The 7,579-nt window shown below is 39.6% G+C and overlaps 1 pseudogene; it reads right to left on the reverse strand.

Moving 5' to 3' along the window:
* Nucleotides 1-236: 236 nt before the first annotated feature.
* Nucleotides 237-678, reverse strand: LOC126950888 (60S ribosomal protein L10-like; annotated as a pseudogene).
* Between the last annotated feature and the right edge of the window lie 6,901 nt (nt 679-7,579).

A 7,579-nucleotide genomic window follows, 5' to 3' on the forward strand; every position in this document is an offset into this window, starting at 1 on the left:
CTGCTCTCCAACCCTGTTTTCCGTTGTTTAAGATGTTTATTAAGACAATACGTGCACCGCTGGACATAGACCCTTATCAGGAGTTTTTATGTTGTTGTTGTTGTTGCTGTGTTTGTGTTTTTTTTTAAATATACTAATAATGTTTATTGAGGGAATCAGGATAAAACTAAAATAACAGACTAAAAGTACGTAAGAGAGAGGGGTAATTGAAGTGAAAGCATTTTTTTTTTTAGGTGGACAGGAAGTAGAATTTATTGGTGAGTATTAAGAGGGGGCAGCACAGTGGAAGCCCTCATGAGTGCAGGGCCTGCCACTTGTCCAGAGGGCCACGATTGGGAATGTACTTGACCCATCTGGGATGAGCTGCTTCTCAGCCACCATGTCTTCAAGTTCATTGGCATTGAACTTGGTGAAGCCCCACTTCTTTGAGATGCGGATTTTCTGGCGGCTGGGGAGCTTGAACTTGGCCCTGCACAGGGCCTCAATCATATGCTCCTTGTTCTGCAGCTTGGTGCGGGTGGACATAACTTGGCCAATGTGAACCCTGGCCACAGTGCCATGGGGCTTTCCAATGGCACCTCGCATGCCTGTTCTTATCAGGAGTTTTTGATTTTGCCCTTTGCCTTGTGATCTCTGCTTTGCCTTTTGCCTTGTAACCTTTATTGACCTCAGAAGCATGTGATCTTTGTTCTGCTTTTTGCCCTTTGAAGCATGTGATCTTTGTGACCTACTCCCTGTTCTTGCACCCCCTCCCCTTTTTGAACTCCTCAATAAAAACCTGCTAGTTTTGCAACTCAGGTGGGCATCATGGTCCTACTGATATGTGATGTCAGCCCTGGTGGCCCAGCTATAAAATTCCTCTCTTTATACTGTCTCTCTTTATTTCTCAGCCAGCCAACACTTACAGAAAATAGAAAGAACCTACGTTGAAATATTGGTGGCAAGTTCTCCCAATACAGAGGGAGAAGACGTAAGAATCTCTTAGCTGTGAGATAATTCACAAATGCTTTCTATGATTTATTCTAAGACTGAGGTAGATATTTCCTCATTTCCTACATACATCCTGTTCTAGGTCACCCCAAAGCCCATAGTCTTTCCATTCTACATTTTTTCCTTCCTTAGTTTTAGTTCCCTTCCTGTGAAGTTTTTGTCTCACACCATAACACAGATGGCATCTTTGTGTCTGCACACTGCTGTTGGAACATTTTTATGCACTATCATTTGTTTATGTCATGTATGCAGAAAAATGCAAGGAGCTGTCTTGTTCATCTTGTGTCTGTCACTCTCTTTCTTTCTCATGATCTTCAAGCATCCTCCCTGCATAGGGCCTGTCTCTTCTGCCTACAGACATTGAATAGTAAATGCTATGTCCTAAAGGTGCCCAATCTTTGCTTACAGTCACATCAGACACATGTAATTACAAAGGAATTCCAAGCCTTAATAGTATCTCATCCTTACTGGAGAAGTCACAGTCATTGCAGCATTTCCCGAAATTCTCTACCTTCTACCTCAATTCTTGTATACTCAGTACTTGTTCTTCTATGAAGAACTCAAAATATTCTTCCTGAAACATTTCCTCCCTCTCCTCTGCCCCAGCACTGCCTCCAGCTCGCCAGGGTTCCCAGGGTTCTGTCACTTGAATATAGCATGAAGTGGCTCCTTTTTAACTTGTGGGTAGAGTCACTTTGAGTTGGCTGATAATTTAGTCTTTTTCTCACTTTTTTTTTGTCTGATTTCCATGGAGAACAGAGATTTGAAGAATTAAATTCTCCACCTCCCACCATAAAAAATTATCCCCTCAAACTTTCTAGCACTCTACAATTGGGAAACACTTTTACCGTCTGTCCTCCAGCTAGTAGTTCCTCCCTCTTCCCACCTGCACCCCTTCCCAGTATACACTTCATGTTCCCCCTCACTGCCCTCTCCAGCTCACTCACAGGGCATCCTTTCTAGCCCCTCATCTGGTTGAAGGATTTGTCCACAGCCTCCTCTTGCTACTGCAATATATACCTTGCCCTTTGGTTTCTCGGATACTGGGTTCTCTTGGTATTTTTTTCCTCTCTGACACATTTGATCAGGAATTATTTTTCCTTTTCCAGCTCCCCTTCCTTTCCCTTCCTACTTCCTAAATATAAGAACCACAACTGTTCTTCTCTCTCACACACACATTGCTCCAATGTCTGCATAAGTAAATATCATCCTTTTTGAAAATAACTTATTTTTGTCTCTACCTAATTTCTGTTCTCAAATATCAGCCTGGAAATCCCACCAAGTAATAAACATCTGGCTATCGTGTCCCTCCAGCCCTGCGAACTCAATATGTCTAAACCTGAGCTCATCATGTTCACCCTCTCTGTTCTTTCCTCTCTGTGCCTATTTTCTACTGACAGTACCATTTCAGTCATTCAACTTTGAATGGTTTCTGATTCTTTCATATTTTCTCCAAATATTTGACCAGTCACAAATCTGCAATGTTTCCATTTTGGCATATTCCTCCTGTTGACTCAGTTTTTCCATGCTACCCTGTGTAGCCTCCTTCCCTCCTGCAAGGTTTAGAAAATCCTAAAATCTGGCCCCACACTCCCCATCCTCAGGTGTTCTGCTCATTGTTGCCACCTTAATATTTCTTTATAACAGTTCTAATCATGTTACTCCTCAGTTCCAAGCCTTTGCGGTAGGTCAAGCATCCTGCAAAGCAGGCTCTGTGATTAGTGTGCAGGATGCTTATTAGGGACTGACTGCCTTCAGGATCAACCCCACGGACAGGCAGGGGAGGCGGGAGAGAGTACGGGGAGGAGCCAAGATGCAACACAGGCTGACACCAGCCTTGGATGGCCTGCAGGGAGCTCTGAATCTAAAACGGCCCTTCAGAGTTGTCTCCTATTGGGCTGAGAAAGCCAGACCTTTTTATCTCCACCTTGGTCAGTCACTGATATTCGGCGAGGACCCCTGCAGCTCAGGCAATCCTTCGAGGGGCTGACAGCTGGAGACTCTGCCTGCTCCCTCCTAGCACACTTTTCATTGCAGGGATATCTGGGCTGTTCATCCAAGTGGACGCTAGAGTTCTCAAAGGCTCCCTATTACCTACAGGCTATAATTCCAGCTCCTTAGCCTGAAATTCATGAGTGCCACAGCCTGTTGCAACTAGCCTTCCAGTTTCACTTTCCAGTCTCACTTTTAAAGTCTTTGCTGCCATCATGTTGAATTTATTTCATATTCCCTGCATGTGACATATACTTTTTTATCTCTGTGATTTACTCAGGATTGCCCACGATGCTAAAACTCTCTAGTTAATCATTTCATTATCTCCACAATCACCCTTTCTTTCAAAGTTCATCTCATGTGATCTTCTGTCCAAATTCCTCCCTAAAATTCTCAGCTTGAAATTGTCTTTTCTTACTCATATCTCTAGTTAAAAACTTGTGTGCATCTTAGGAAAATACTAACAACAAGATGAATGTCTCTTGTGTTCACTACCATTATCAGCCTTGCCATTTTGCATTGCATTGAACAGGGGTCTCTGTTTCCCATGCTACAATAAGTGCCCAGCAATCTCTACTTCCATACCAGTCCTTGATGCCCTATTTCTCTAATGAGTCCAAAAGCTCATTGCATGTAGCCTGACGTAACTTCGAATGTTCAGTAGTATGCAGCCCAATGGTTGGCATAGAGGAGCCAATGAACAGTAGTTTTATGAATAACTAAATATTTAAATAAATACTATCCAACAATGTGTCACAATATGACTTTCTCTCTTGTTATGTTATTGGCTTGGTAGAAAATAACCCTTGATAACTCACTGAGAAGCTCTAAGAAGGTGTGATGGAATGTCACATTTTAAGTTTGTAATCTTCCATAGCATTATACATTTTTATTACAGACTTCATGAAAAATATTGTACTTTCAGAAATAAAATTTGAGCATGTCTAAATGAGTTCCACCTTTGTCAGGAGGGAGTAAATATGGTCCATTATAAAGGCAAGTTTTTCTTGCAGCTATCCTGTGTGCCCTGAGACAGTGAGGACAGAAAGTTGGGGAGAATACACATGTGGAGAAAATTGTGCTTTAATTGTAGAGTGTAGAATCTTCCTAGCGTAATGAGTGGAAATATCCTTTCAATTTTTAGTATTTAAATCCTACTGTTCTTGCTCAGAGAATCTTTGGAGTTTCCTTGAAGGAACAAACAGCAGCTCAATTCCTTGAGCACAAAGAACACATTTGACTTGAGAAAGTCTGTTTTACTCTATGTTCTTCGGCCTGCAAACTCCCTTTTTTCTCTGAGAAAGAGAGCTTTGAACCTGCTAGGTAGGATGCTAAGATGATTAATTAATAGGAAGCATGTGGAGTGGGGAAGGTGGATTAAAAATCAACTGGTAGAGGGTTAGGTTCTAAGTTAGCATTAGTAAGTTTGTTTTGTACAGTGAAGTGAAAAATAGCATGCATCAATTATGCATGGTATTGCTGCATTCTTATGCAGCAATGAGCTTAATCAAGTTTATACCATTGTAAACTGTAAAAAAAGACTTATTTTTATGTGGGAAAAATTCATCATTTCTCAAGGTACAAACATATCTCTAAAATCTCCTTTGATCCACTGGAATTTTTCTTCATGTTCACAAGGAAAAGATGATTTTTGCCTCAACTAGTCCTTACTTCAATTTCTTCCTTCAAAAAGGCTCTTTCTGCCATTCTGATGAATCAAATATGATGCTGAGCATTTTCTTAATAGAACAGGAAATCCTGTAAATAATAAATCAATAGAACAACAAGAGTCCACTTTATCATTTAATGAATCCTCAGGAAAAAGAAAAAATATATAAGTTTAATTTAATCAATTTCCAGATTATAATTTGGTATTGCCCTTAAATATAACAAACTATTTTTATATATTATTTAAAAACCTCTTTATCTTGTGTTTTCAAACAGCCAAAAATATGAGCAATTTACAACTTCCCTTCTTCTTTAGCAGTGAAGTTTATAAAATAGCTACAATTAAGGCGATCATTAGAAAAGAAAAAGAAAAGAAGATTTGCACAGGGCCAAGTTATATCCCAACTAGGTTTTAAGCAGCAAATAATTAGCACAGGGAGATTGGTGCTCTTATAAGTCTTTAATTACAGCTTCAGAACCTCTGGAAGCAAAAGCCTCTCACTGTGTTCCAGGGAGCCACAGTGGAGATTGCCATCCTGTGAATTAGGAAGTGCTTAAGTGTAACGCCAGCCTAATCCCCTGCATTGTAAAATGGGCTGGCAGTGCAGTTTTGCTCCATTATTCAAAATTACATGTGAGGTAACTTTAAATGTGATTCACTGAAAAATCTGTGTCGGCAAAAGATTTTGCGCAATGCCAGTATTTATTTGCAAAGCTGGGAACACTAACTTTTACTAGTCTGTGTACTAAGTCAAAAATAATAGTAAAACATAAATAGATGATTTTAAATTGGCCAAATGCTAAAAATCTTACAGAATTGTCTTGAAATGGGGTAACATGAGGATGTGTCAATAAGGCATACACACATATGTATATGTATTAATATATATACACACACATATATCCGTGTATCTATATAAATGTGTAATAGCCATAAAAGATACATTAATATGAAATCCACTTTTCTCTAACCTCCGTCTGCTGGCTTCTTAAGACATAGTCTTGTGTCTGAGTTTCACTATCCATGAGGACAGCCTTCCTTTCCCTTTTCCTCCCTCTTTATCTGTCCATCTCTGTCAGCAAAACATATATTTTTACTTTGACATTGGGGATGCTGCTTATGTTATGTTTTATGGTGGTATTTATGTCTTCCAAGTTTTGTTTGTATATTGGTTCTGAATGTGAAAAACTGATTCACGGATTTTGCACTATTATTTCCCCAGTTGATGAAATGAAAAATATGAGACTTAGAGCTGCAAATAGAAACACCAAAATAATAATCATTAAAAATTGTGAATGAGCAGGGCAGTGTTCTAAGTAAGCTGAGTGCCAATCTTTTATAATATAATTAGCAGGCATTATATGGCATTGATAAACAAGATATGGGTTCAAACATAAAAGGAAGATGGAAAGCAATCATGGTTCTCTGGCACTAGGTGTTGGAAAGTTGGAAAGTGCAATAAGGGAGAAGGAATGGGTCAAGTGTCCACTTCCACTACTTTTTCTGTAAACCCTTTGATATGGTTTTGAATTCTACCAGTTGCATCTATTTTTCCTGCATAAAATAATCAGTGGTAGTTTAGATGAGAGGATGAAGAGGAAACTTCTTGGAGGTTTGTGTTTGCATCTCCTCCCATTTTCTCCTTCATTGCTCACGTGCCTTTGGTGCTAAGTGACAGAGGGCACATACCAGCTCTAGACTTTAGTGACACATCCCTGAGAGACCAGAGAGGGCAACGGACAGCTTCTTTTAGTCATTGCTACATTAAGATGCTACCAAAAGCACAAGTGAACGTGGAAGCTACTGAAAGATATATAAATATATCACTCCAAACCCAAATTCAACTTTCCCTCATCCACTTTCCCTTAACCAAAGTCCAAAAATTCCCATACTAACTATAGTGCCATACAATGTGAAGGGAAGTGTGAAAAGGGAACATCAGAGTAGAAAGGCAGAACCTCAGCTGAGAATAATCAATACACTATATTTTGGCAAATGTTAGGAAACCTACGGGCATGTCAGCAAGTTGCTACGGTCCACTCCAGGGGGTCTTGGAAGGAGTCATACAAGTGAGACCTTCTGAAGTGCCAGCCTCATTGGCTTCAGTAACTCTGCCAGAGGAGACCAAAGGCAAGAATTTATGGTCATGGTGGGAAATGAAGTGCAGAGAACACACTGATTCAGACAGTTTTATGTATCTGGGAAAAGAGCAAGAAAACTTTTTGAAGAATGTTTGGTCTTCTCCAAGAAGTTGTTACAACACAATAATCCAGTGTCTTCTCTGTTATATGTCCAGATAACAGAATATCTGCTACTATGTACAGTTTGCTCTTTGCTACTAGCTTTCATATACAAATTGCAATTTCTTGAAACATTATTCCCTACTACTCTGACTTAAGTTCACCAAATTTTGATTTTCATGTATCAGGTACAAAAAAATCATTTCAATTTATTATCAAACTTGCCAGGTAATGTGTTAGTTTCATCAATTGTTCCATCTTTGTTAAGCAGATTGTGCACCTACACAAAAATTTCACTGCAGTGACTTTCCAATCTCATCTAGAAAAGGAAATATAAGACTTAGGGCATCACCTTATGCTGGTGGTGGTGACATGGGGTCCCTGGGACAAAGGAGGTCTGAGCCAGTAGGGATCCAGTCAATTGCCACCAGAGTCATTCAATGATTACTTGCTCTCTGGGCTATAGTTTCAGGCACAAAAAATCAGAAGTAATTCAATCTTCTATATACCTACACTGTATTGTTATTAACCCATCCCTGGTTAAGACATTTAATATGAGCATGGCATCATTGCAGATTATACTAGAGTCAACTACAAGTGCCTACATTCATTAAATACTGGGTTAGGATATTTCCTTTGAATGGTTGTGTGACTTTAGGCCTGTCACTTTAACTGTTTGGCCTTCAAT

Source organism: Macaca thibetana, chromosome 3, assembly GCF_024542745.1.
Source record: "Macaca thibetana thibetana isolate TM-01 chromosome 3, ASM2454274v1, whole genome shotgun sequence".
NCBI lineage: Eukaryota > Metazoa > Chordata > Mammalia > Primates > Cercopithecidae > Macaca > Macaca thibetana.